This window comes from Monodelphis domestica, chromosome 3, assembly GCF_027887165.1.
Source record: "Monodelphis domestica isolate mMonDom1 chromosome 3, mMonDom1.pri, whole genome shotgun sequence".
Lineage (NCBI taxonomy): Eukaryota > Metazoa > Chordata > Mammalia > Didelphimorphia > Didelphidae > Monodelphis > Monodelphis domestica.
The window spans coordinates 218791358-218801631 of NC_077229.1; the positions used below are offsets into that span (position 1 = coordinate 218791358).

The 10274-nt window shown below is 37.9% G+C and overlaps 1 long non-coding RNA gene across 1 annotated transcript in view; it reads left to right on the forward strand.

The window, feature by feature from the left end:
- Positions 1-8613, forward strand: part of LOC130458371 (uncharacterized) — a 41152-nt gene extending 32539 nt beyond the window's left edge. The window contains exon 3 of the long non-coding RNA XR_008917630.1: positions 4908-8613. This is a non-coding gene — a long non-coding RNA (uncharacterized LOC130458371). The remainder of the gene's footprint in view (positions 1-4907) is intronic.
- Positions 8614-10274: the final 1661 nt, after the last annotated feature.

The window sequence follows — 10274 nt, forward strand, 5'->3', positions numbered from 1 at the left end:
CGATATTTTATTTTTTCCCACCACTCCTTCACTCATCTCTTTCACTCTAGAAACATATGGCAGACGGTGGAGCACATGAAAGATGGGAAAGAGGAAAATCTCATGTTATCCTACAATAGTGCTAGAAAACTATTAGCAAACATTTATGTACTTACATATCTATATGCTATACACTGTTGTAGTAACTTTACATATAAAGACATGTGAGACACAGTTCCTGCCCTTTTGGGAGAAAATAACTATCTAGAAGAGGGATAGGATGTATATGAACAAAAGGCAAATGATAGTGACCATTGACTTTGTTTCAAGAACGACTAAGGCAAGGCAAGGATGGAATATTGAAAGCTTGGTGACATACTTAAAGCAGGTCTAAGGCTATATTTCATTTCAGATCTTACTGAATCAAAATGATTTCAAAATCATTTTATGTTTTGAATGAGAAGAAAATTTTCCAGGTCAAGAAAAATCAAAAGGATCCAAGAGAACCTTAAGCCCCCACAATAAACGGTCATTTGTAATTTTCTGTTTGTCTGTGATCAGTCTGCGTCTTTTCAATGCGTTAGTGACAGATGCTTCCTTCTTTGGTTCATTTCTTGGTTTTAAAAGTTTTTTTTTGTTTCATTTTATTTTAAGGTCAGGTACTTTTTCTGAGTGTCAGTGTGGGTACAGGATATCTTTGTATGCATACGTCTCTCTCTGTACCTTGCAATTCCTTGTGTGATGTGAGGTGGAAGTATGAGGGCCACAGACTGCTTTGAGCTGAGCCCACTTCCCTTCACCCCTAAGAGACTATGAAGCAGTTAGACCAACATCAATCAAGGAAAAGCCACAGGCAGTACTCCCACCGTTGAAGCAGGTGCATGGGTGTTCATGGCTTGCTCACATGATCAGTGTACACCTCTGTGTACCAACTAATGGTGTAAGTTACCCTTGTCTAGACATAACAGTGTCCTCCCTACAGAAGAGTAAGAAAAACTGGTTTCAGTTTTTTTTTTCTTTGAACAGATTTAGACTCAGATCCACTCTATCAGAACAAGAATCTTGAGCTAGTCTCCTTTTTCCTTTACTTGTTGAATAGGGGAGGGAAAGAGATTCTAAAACAAACCACATTTTATGATCACCTTGCAATGGGAGCAGCTAGGGTTACACCTTTCAGATAGTAAACAGGAAAACATTAGCTGATTTCCTGGGGAGAGGGGAGAAAAAAGTAAGTTTCTAGAACCTGTAAAAAGGAAGAAAAGTTTAAATTAAGACTAAATTAGTAAACAAAGGGGAAAAATGCCAATACATGAGGCAAATAAGGTGAAGATGGAATTGACACTTTAGAAAAAGATCCTCTCCATCCATCCTAGCAACAACAAAAATTTTGTTATCATAGCTAACAAGTTATTATTTATTTATTTTATATATATTTTTATATTATATATTATATTATTTATTATATATATTTATATATTATATATTTATATATTATATTTATTTTATATATTTAAGCTTGTGTTCCTTGGAATTTTGAGGGTTTCTCTTTAGGATTTAAGTAATTCGACTTTTAGGATATAAGGTACCAACCAAAGGCTAGGGGTTACTTTATAGGCTGGCTTTTTAGAGAAAGTAATAATAATGGTATTGGCATATATCCATAATTATAGGTGACTCTAGGCATTCATTTTCAGGTACTGTTGTACAATCTACCTTTTCAGAACAACTTTGAAAGAATTGTGTTTTTGTTTTTGTTTTTTTAAAGGAAGACATCTCCCTGAGTTCAAATCTGGCCTCAGACACTTACTAGCTGTGGGATCCTGGGCAAGTCACTTAACTGTTTTGCCTCAGTTTCCTCATCTATAAAATGAGCTGGAGAAGGAAATGACCAACTACTCCAGTATCTTTGCCATGAAAACCCCAAGTGGAGTCATAATGGGTTAGACACAGGTGAAATAACAGTTTAGCTACATAAGATGCTATGGTAAAAAAGCATTGAATTTTGGAACCCTGTGTGACCTTGGGCAGATCACTTTATCTCTCATTTTCTTCATATGTAAACTAAGACGGCTAACTAGCAATCAATCTCTTCTGGAAGGTCTCTACTGGCTATAAATCCTATGAACCTATAATTTTTGTGATCTCAGCAGGATTTGACAATTTTGCCCCCCTTGAATTTAATAACCATCCCTCCTTTGTGTTAACTTGTACTTTCTAGAAGACATGGAGTCAAGCTTCAGTGTAATGGTTAACATTGGCTTATCACAAAACAAGTCCAAATGCACCATGGAGAGAGGAGTTTTCTGGGTTAAAATAGGTAGATTTATTTCCATAGTAATATTTTTTAAATCTCTTAAAAACAAACAAACAGGTAATTTATCTTCCCTACTCCTAGTTCTGACAGTATGGGTCATATACTTTTTAAAAGTATAATGTCCAAGACATTCTTTTGAAAACAAACAAAAAATTACAAACAGTAAAACTGATTTTTCAAAATTTGAGAATTTTGAGATAGGAGCAACATTTGTCAGTGGGTGGACAAACGTGATCTTCATCTATTGAATGAAATCATTCTTTCATCTATTCAACATATATTGATGAAGCACTTCAAGCTAGAGATTATACAATAGGGATGAGATGAAATGAGATACAATATCTACCCTTATTTTGATTTTTTTTCAAACTCTTACCTCCTGTCTTAGAATTGATAATAAATATTGGTTCCAAGGCAGAAATGCAGTTAGGGCTAGGCAATTGGGGTTAAGTGACTTGCCCAGGGTGAAACAGCTAGGAAGTAACTAAGACCAGATTTGAGCCCAGGATGTCCCATCTCCTGCCCTGATTCTCTCTTCACTGAGTCATCTAGCTGCCCTTCTTCCCTTATTTTTATGCAAAAAGGGAAATGACACATATACAGTGAGTATAACAAAAAATATAGGGTCCTGGGGTTGATTTCGGGAAAGAAAAATCACTTTTGAATAGAGGGAAGGCTTCATGAGGGAGGGTCACTCCAGAGGTGGCCCTTGGAAGGATGGGCAATAGTTTCAAAAGTTGAAGTTAGAATGTGTCAGTAAAGGTCCTTTCCTCAGTGGGCTACAGTGAGCAGGAGCAGAAGATAGAAGAGATAAATAGGAGAATAAGGGAACAGGGGAATGAATGGGTACAACTCCTTCTTCTATTAAATCAGGTTATTATGAACAAGTGATTTAACTTTTCTGAACCTGTTTCACCATCTATAAAACAGGGATAATAACCTCATGAGCCTGTTGTTAGGCTGAAACTAGATAAAGTCAATGTCAGAATAATGGCAGAAAGGTCTAAGTGACTTGACTGAGGTCACATAGATCAAACCAATTTGGGGTTGAATCTCAAGTCCTTTTGATTCTAGATCCAAATGACTTTCTATGGAGATCATTTGGAGACAAATTGGGCAATAGTTTTAAAAACCCACAAACCAGTGTTAAGGCTTCTTTCAATCTTGTTGTTTGTTGTTCATTTGTTTCATATTCATGTCTGACTCTTCATGACCCCATTTGGAGTTTTCTTGGCAAAGATACTGGAGTGGTTTTCTATTTCCTTCTGCAGCTCATTTTGCACATGAAGAAACTAAGACAGATAGGGTTGAGTGACTTGCCCAGGATCACATTGCTACTAAGTGTCTGAGGTCAAATTTGAACTGAGGTCTTTCTGGCTCCAGGCCTAGCACTTTATCCACTTTGCCACCTGACTGCCCAATTTCACTTTTTAAAAAAATAAACATCTCTTTTAAAATTGCTTCCTTGTTTAATCATTTAACAAACATTAATTTAACCCCTACTATTTGTTGATTTTTTTTCCCCATGAGGATACTCATATTTTCATACCAATTTTCATATATTTCAAGTTTACATATGAATTACACATATGTAAATTTTGTCATGACTAACACCCTGAGTATTACATTTTAAAGGCCCAAAGAAGGCAAAGCATGAAGTTTCCCCTGCCCCCAACCCAACAGAAATCAAGAACATTGCAGTGAACTTGCAAAATTCTTGTGCTTTGGATCTTATCTTGTTTTCAAAGCCTGAGTTTCTCAGAGCTCTGTTTCTATAAAGAAGAACTAAAGAAGGGAAAAAAAATAGCTAATATACTTAGCTCGCTGCATTTGTTTTTTCAAAATCACCAACTTGCAGAATTTCTGGGGCTGAGGGGACTTCTGGGGCCATCTGATCCAACTCGTACCTGAGTAAGAGTCTTCTTCATACTGTTCTCAATGGGTGGTTTTCTGCAAACAAGTTGTTTTTGAACATGAAACTCTTTTTCCCTGGATCGAACACATAGTACTCTGGGTGGGTCAGGCAGAGAGCAAAGGTTCTCCATCTTTTTGCTTTTATTGACACCAAAGTGACTGAAGAATGAATGTGTATTCAGATCTCTCATCCTAATGTGCCAGTGACTCCAGCAAGAAATTTAGTGAATGAAGATGGTGCCTGTTAGGTGCCAGCCACTGTACTAAGTGCTTGACAAATATCATCTCCTTTGATCCTCACTACAGTTACAGTATATGGAGACTATATGCCTGGAGAGATTCTGTGCTTCTTAGGAGTGAGTACCAGCCTGTGGATCGCTGATGAGTCTCATCACCAGGTGGGATGAAAGCTAGAGTTCTTTTCTACCAAGTCCACTTCAAAAGCTGTCTCTGACACTCTAGCTTTGTGACTCTGGGCAAGTCACTTAACCTCTCAGCCTCAACTATCCCATCTATAAAACTGAGATCATTCAAGCTCCTACCTCCCAGGGTTGCAATGAGGATTAATAGAGATAACATTTCTAAAGCATTTTGTACACCTTGAAATGATATAGGAATCCTATAGTTAATTATGATTATATTCATTATTTATTCTATATTTTATAATATAATAATGTTTATTATTATTTCTAAATTATAGGTGGCTTAGGACTTGTACTGGTGAAAGGAGAGCCCACACCTCTCAAGAATCTCCAAAGTGCTGAAGAAATAAGACTTTTAAAAATGTCATGGGAATTTTGCGAAGGCCAAGTAAGGACATAACTGATTCTCCATGGTGAAAGTTTAACCAAAGTTGACAAAAACCACCACCGTCTACTATAAAAGCGTTGTGGATATGTACCAAGAAGGACTTCACATACTTGATATGACACTGCTGATAGAGAAGTTATTTCGGTGGGAAGAATAGAACTTTATCCTGATAACATCATGAGTGTGGCTTTGAGGACCAAACAGTTCCTAAATCCTACAGCCTATGATAGTTCCATTGCTTGATCAAGTTTAACAGTTTTTTTCTCCTTTCATAATGGTTTATCACCTAGATACATTTTTCTACACCATCCGAAAAGGAAAGAGAACTTCAGGGGCCAAAAAACCCACAAAGGCAGAGAAGATAATCATTTGAAAGTATTAATGGCAGTAAGAAAATCTTGAAAGAACAATAGTTTTGTTTTGGTTTTTTTGGTCTGTCTCAAAGAATGCTTTGACAAATCTGATCTGTGCACTTTTCCTGAGTCCCTGGCTTTGAAATCAAATCTGGTTTTAATACATAGCAGGTATCATCAGAGTACTTGGGTCTGTAATTGAAGGAAAGTTGAGATGGAGGGTGGGAAGGGATTAGTTTGATGCTTTCATGGCTTGGCACATCTGTGAATGTTAGAATATAGAAGGAGATGGATATCCAGGTTTAGATCAGACCTATCCGGATGCAGGAGGCACAGAGTTTAGATTGAAGGTGGCTATTCATCTCGAGGTTCAAATGCTCATCTTCCAAAGTCTGCCAAAAGGGTGTCAGCCTATGGAGGGCAGTCTGTTTCTGTTCTTGGTCTGGTTCTTCCCTGAGCAATAATAATTCCAGAAACATAAACTCTCATGACACATATCAACATGTCTTTTTCTGATGTTGGCCCCAAACTGGAAGTTAAACAATCTGGCCTGAATTCAGGGCATCAAAATGAAAAAAAAAATAGACTCAAATTCACATAAATTTAGCAGTTTTTTGTAATATAATTCAATTTAAATATTTGTATATATTTATATATGTACATCCATATATCCACACATATATGTGTGTGTATATGTATGAGGCAGCTATTTGGCACTGTGGATAGAGTGTTGGCCCTGGACTCAGAAACACCTGAGTTCAGATCTGACTTCAGATACTAAACCAGCTTTGTGACTCCGAGCAAGTCATTAACCCTCTTTGCCTCAGTTTCTTCATGTGTAAAATAAGCTAGAGAAGGAAATGGCAAACCATCCCAGTACCTTTGCCAAGACAAAAAAAAAGATTAAATATCAGCAAACAAAAAGTGCATGAAGGGGAGCAATATGAAATGACTGGGAAGGTAGATGTGAGCCAGATGATGGAGTTCTTGAAATTCTAGGTTTATGGTTTTGTGTTTTATTCTAAAAGCAAAAGGGAGCTGTTGTTTTTTTTTTTTTCTGAAGGGCAGGGAGTGGGGAGGGGATGATGGGGGCAAAATAGGTTTTTAGGAATTTGTTAACTTTGTGGGAGATAGACCAGGGGCAACGAAGCAAATGGAGATGAGGAGACCAAATATAGATGAATACTTTGTCATCTGTTTTTTTCCTCCCTTTTTCAAAGATACATCCTTTTTGAATTGAGTTTTTTTGTTCTTTTTCTGTACGTAGCCAAAAATAAAACTTCTTTGCATTGATTTATTTGAAAAGGTCCTGTATTAAATCTGTTTGGTTTTTCATGAAGTAATGATGAGTCAAGGACCTTTCTGGATATTCTTCTGGACTCTGCTGTTGCTTTCCTGGGATCCTGTGAGAAAAATCTTTTTCCTGTCTCTGCCTAGGCAAAACCTGGATAATGCCATTTTCCAGCTGCTTAAGGATAGTTTGGGTTTTAATGAGAAAACAAAAGGAAATCATTTCACCTATTCAAGAGATCAGCACAGAACTGAGTGATCAATAAGTCAGTGGATTGCTTTTTTTTTTCTTTTTGCATGGCTGGTTATCAGCATAGTATAGTGTTGAGTAATGTGTGTGTTTAGGCAGTCTGATCTAACTCCCCTTATTGGATCACTTCCACTTTACACTCTCCCAGGGAACAATATATTAAGTACAGTATTTTGAATTATCTGTTGAATCCTACTGTCTGGTTTTGGCAAGTCTCAAGGAAAATAAGAATATTCCTTAGAATTGCTTGGAACTTTCCCAGAAAGGCCGGCTTCATACTGTGGGAAACATCCATTTCGAGGATAACACTCACAGGACTCCTCATACAGAGGCCTCAGAGGAAAAAGACTCCATTCTGTAAGTTTGGGAGACAAGAAAGTCAGACATAGATGATATCGCCTATCACAGGGGCCAGAGCAGTCTAAATTATGGGGCTGCCCTTTCCATATGTTGGTACAAGTCATTTCCTTTTAAATTACTCTATTTATCAATCTCTCATCCTGTTATTTTGACATGCTGAACTTAAAGGAGTTGATGTTCCCTGTATATGTGACAAGAGGGAAAATGTGGAGGATGACAGCAAACTGAAAGGTCTTTTAAAGGTGGTGTGGACTGGCTAAAATGTCTGGGACATGACATCAGCTCATTAAGAAAAAATAGCTACTGTTACTATACAGGCTTAAGGTTTATAAAACTCTTCTTTTATCCTTTCCATTTTGTTTTCATGACAACCCCATGAGGATCACAGTTATTATTGTACCAGTTTCACAATTGTGGCAATTAAATAAGTCGATTAATAAGCATTTATTAGGCACCTGTTATAAGCTAGTGAAGTGATTTGGTGGACAGAGTGCAGACCTAAAGTCAGGAAGACTCACTGCCATAAGTTCAAATCTGGTCTCAGATACTTACTATATGTGCCCCATGGCAATCTGCTTAACCCTGTTTGCCTCTGTTTTATCATCTGTAAAATGGCCTACAGAAGGAAATGGCAAACCCCATTCAGTGTCTTTGTCAAGAAAATCCCAAACGGGGTCCAAAAAAGTTAGACATGACTGAAAAATGACTAAAACTTAAACCAGGCACTGTGCTAAGCACTGCGGATTCAAAGAAAAGCCAAGACAATTTAAATGATTTGCTCTGGGCCACAGAGCTAAGAAAGCGCCTGAGACAGGATTCTATTTCAGGTATTCCTTTCTCCAAAACTCTCCACTGAACCATCCAGCTGCCTATCAGTCATTGGTGGCTTAAGATAAGTTTCATTTTAAGATCTGGAACTAAATCAAATGTAAAACTTAAGGAACAAAAATTAAAAATGAGATTTGGGAAAGGCCCTTTAGAAACCTGAATATTAAAATAAAAATTAATAATGTTTAATAAAGGCTACTCTCAAGACTCGGATTGTTAGACGACATTATTCAGCTGTCATCTTGTGTCTTATGAGTGTCACAGTTGATTTTTGGCACCAAAAATATAATATTGACAGCACTTATCTTGATAATGACATGGAACTCTTCAAGAGTGAAAACACACTACTGTCATATAGTATCAGATAATCCTTTTTCAAATTTAAGTGATGAGAACTCTGTATTAAATGGTTGCTTTTGTCTAACTTACCATTTTCCAGAGGTATAACCTCTATTCAAAGGAAGAAAGAAGGAAGAAAGGGAGGGAGGGAGGAAGGAAGGAAGGAAGGAAGGAAGGAAGGAAGGAAGGAAGGAAGGAAGGAAGGAAGGAAGGAAGGAAGGAAGGAAGGAAGGAAGGAAAGAAGAGAGGAGGAAAGCAGGGAAGAAGGGAGAGAGGGAGGGAAGGAGAGAGGGAGGAAGGAAGGAAGGAAGGAACAGAGGAGGAAAGAAGGGAAGAGGGAAGGACAGAGGAAAGGAGAGAGGGAAGAAGGTAGGAAGGAAAGGAACAGAGAAGGAAAGAAGAGAAGAAGGAAGAGAGGGAGGGAAGGACAGAGGAAAGGAGAGAGGGAAGAAGGTAGGAAGAAAAGGAACAGAGAAGGAAAGAAGAGAAGAAGGAAGAGAGGGAGGGAAGGAGAGAGGAAAGGAGCAAGGGAGGAAGAAGGGAAGGGAGGGAGGAAATAAGCTTTTACTAAGTGCTTACAATTTGTCTAGCATGAAGCTAATGTGTTGGGCATAGCAATATATGCAAAACAACAGATGATCCCTGAGGAAGTCTAAATTCTATTGGGGGAAAACAGTATATAAAAGGTAGCTAGAAGTGGTTGAGGGGGAGCTAGGAAGAAGGAATGTACCCTACTCAGCTTGGGACATTGTCCCAATTTTGGAAAGTCAGGAATAGGGATAGGAAGACAGCAAAGATAGGCCAATCTGTACCCTTCCACAAAATGGAGGCTCTTGGAGGAATTCACTAATAGGAGGAATGGGATAAGGCTTAGGAAGGAATATTTTAGAGTGAGCAGGCCAAAGGTATATATACAGGAAAAGGAAACTCCGGACATGAAAAGAAGTTCTAGAATGATCCAGTAGTAGAGAGGGCATGAAATCCAGAAACTCAGGAACAGGACCAGGAGCAGAATCACTCAGTCAATGAATTTCTCCATTGTATTTATCCTAGACATGAAGAAATTTTGATGAAAAAAGTAGTTTCTTGGAATCAGTTATTAACTCCAGAACACTTTGTATGACTGAGAATTCTTAATTCATTTAAATTCAGCTGCTGAGAAATTATGCGATGACTTTTACATCAATATCTGCTCACATTTCATGTCATGCCATCATTATGGGGTAGAGATGGAGATGGGGTGGAGAGCTGGAGGAAGAAAGGAATGGGAATCTGATATTTGAGCCTTCATTATGATAAGATGTGATTTTTTTGGTCAGATTTGAGAGCTTTCAGGAATAAATTAGAGCTCTTATTTGAATAAGCAATCTTTAGTCCAGCATGTTGCCATGAAAAGAGTTTGGTTTAGATCTTCCACCTGTGTAGCTTTGGGCAAATCACCTGACTTCCTTGGGCCTCAGTGTCCTTGTTTGTTGGGAAATTGAGCTCGATAGCTTTCAATCCTTGTTCCTTTGTAAAGTATGGTTCTTGTCCAGTGAATTGAATCACAACAAAACCCCTCAGTTTTTTTTATCAAAAGTAATTGACCATTCTGCAAACTGAAGCCTGCAGATCTCTGTCAACATGTCTGTTTAAATGGATAAGAACAGCTAGTGTTTCCTGCAGATATTATTCTTGGCATGAATTTTTGTATTTAAGTCATTGTTCAAGTATCTGGTAAACAGTAAACAGCCCCCTGATGTCGATAACTATTTCTCCCCTCCAACCTCATCTCCTCTCAGCAGCAGCCTTTCTCCCCTGATGGAAGTTCAGATGACAGGGAGAATGGACAAGAGAA